We start from the raw sequence: 2488 nt of genomic DNA on the forward strand, positions 1-2488 counted from the left end.
TGTGGCATTGGGTGCAGGGCTTGTACATGGGAGGGGAAAACTGGGTTCTGTACTTGTAATGGACTGGACTGATCTTCATAAGCACTGGACTGAAGACGATTTGCATGGAAATTTTCAAAAGACCAATGCCAACTCTTTTTGGAGATCAGTCTTAAGTAAGATACACTTTACTCCCCTGTTTACAGTGCCAACCCCCCAAAATCCCCCTAAGCATAATACCCCACTCTGTAGATGACGTATGGGGTCACTCACTGATGCAGCCATACAGGACATTAAAATGTGGTTAGAAATTGCTGGTTGACTGCACCTGTCAGAAAAGAGATGGTCATCTGTAAGAGCAAGCTGGAGGGAACACTTTATTTTAGAGAGTGTCCTAAGGCCAGCAACAGTGGTTTTTAGGAAAGCACTATTTCTAAATCTTCTCCATTGGCTTGGGACTGCTGTTATGTTGAAAAAAAGAAAAGCTTTTACAAGTAATGCCTCCAAGTCTGTGTCCAGCACAAGTTTTAGCCTAGATATCTGAACTACTTGAGGAAGTCAAGGCTTTGGGAAAAAATGATCTCTGCAACTCTACTGATCCAAACCATTTCCTACTCCAGACACAAGGTCCATTGTCTTACTGAATTCTGTCTGACTATCCTAAATTGTTTTTCTTTTTAAGTTATGTAGCCTTTATTAGCAACTAAAATAGAAAGTATCTGTTGTACAACACAGGTAGTAATTGACTATAACTGGAAAATTATTATATTCTAATGTAGATCATTTATAAATGCAGATTATTTATTGAAAAACTTCCGCCTTTTTTGTTTGTGTACAATTTGAAAAACTATTCTGAAAGCAGAATATATGTGCACAAGTCTGCAAAGAGTGTAAGTTTAGGATATGGTGAATGCTCCACAAGTTACTTTCAAAAAAACTGCCACAACTGGACCATTGCATTGCCATCTTTTTTAATCAGAATATTTGATTACAGCCTTCCTTCCACTGCCCTAAACTATAAAGCATTTTTTAATGAGTTGAAATTAAGGAAGGACTATACCTAGTAGAAAAGAAGAAAGTTCTATTGACTTGAGGTTTCAGAATCCCCATAAACCAGGACCAGTATATTAGTAAAGGCTAGGCTAGGACCTTGAACAGAGTGAGTATGTGCAGGTGGCATCCCTGAGAACTCAGAGCATCAGTGGACCGTGAGTACTTCAGCTGCATAACTCACTGAACTGTCTTGCCAGTTTCCACATTGGCTTGACTGGGCATGATTCAAAAAGAAAAAGCTCATATTCATTCCATTCTTCTGGAGCTCTGGGATAGCATTTAATAACACTCCAATAGGATGTCTTCCATATGTAGTATTATGGTATTTCTTCAAGTAATTGCTAAAAGATACAGGGTCTAATTGTTCTATAATACTCATACTCATTTTATCTAGATGTTCAATGGATCTATAAATCTCCCCCTGAGCTTCATCATAGTAACTGTAATGGAATCTCTGACCCCAATGGCAGAAATCAGAAGAAACCACATAGAGACTATACTAAAGAGTTTTCTGAACTTCTGTTCTTTTGACTCACTCAGAGGTCCAATCAGTACAGGAATAATGGTAAGTTCATCCTTATGGCTTTCCATGGCTTTAGCTGTATACGGCAAATGAATTTTAATATTGTGTTTATTTTCATCTGTCAGCAGAGACATGCATTCAAACATTCCTGTCTTTCATAGTTCTCCATAAATCTTTTCGTCAATATGAAGGTCATACAGAGGTGTCCTATATATACCCACACTGAAAGTGCACATTGAGAGAGAGGCACATGATAAGAAGGCCCAATGATGAAATTTCTCCAGCCTGCCGACACCTCAATATAGAACTTCCAGACTTCAGAAGTAATAGATAGATCCACTTGTTTGTAAGCATGGGGAGCACAAGACCCATAGTAAGTATATCCTGCATGGGGTGCAATAATTGCTCTAGCAGGTCTTTTTGTAGACTATACTTGTGAAAGCCAACCTTCTAGCTGTGTATTCAGCTGTGGGCCTAAGACTGTGTACCAGCTCCCAGCATGACTGACTTACCAGCAGACCACCCAGTTAGACATCTTGGTGACTGTGCCACTCACTGCTCTAACAGGGCCTTCCCACTGAGCATGCCCAGCAGCTGCTGCCAGGCCCACCGAGGAATCTCTAACTATCCTAATTTTTGACTATGGTCAAAGACATCCATAGATGGATATTTAAGACTTCTGTCAGGATTCTGAAGTTTGCCCTGAGGATTCTAGTCTTTCCAAAAGGTGGTCAGTTAACAAGTTCTGAATATCATCTCTCTAGGCTCATGTTTTATCATCTGAATCTTATAAGGACAGAGTGCCATTGTGGGGTTATTCTCTTCTCTGCCATATACATGGTCTGGACCCTCCTTAACATCTCTTCAATCTATAGTCTGATTGTACCTCTCATATGACAAAGATGGTCATTTATACATTTCATTTTTTCTTAA

The 2488-nt window shown here is 39.5% G+C and overlaps 1 pseudogene; it reads right to left on the reverse strand.

The window, feature by feature from the left end:
* Positions 1–1177: 1177 nt before the first annotated feature.
* LOC123811971 lies at positions 1178–2099 on the reverse strand (annotated as a pseudogene).
* Between the last annotated feature and the right edge of the window lie 389 nt (positions 2100–2488).

Source organism: Phyllostomus hastatus, unplaced genomic scaffold, assembly GCF_019186645.2.
Source record: "Phyllostomus hastatus isolate PE091 unplaced genomic scaffold, TTU_PhHast_1.1 phas_scaffold_78, whole genome shotgun sequence".
Lineage (NCBI taxonomy): Eukaryota > Metazoa > Chordata > Mammalia > Chiroptera > Phyllostomidae > Phyllostomus > Phyllostomus hastatus.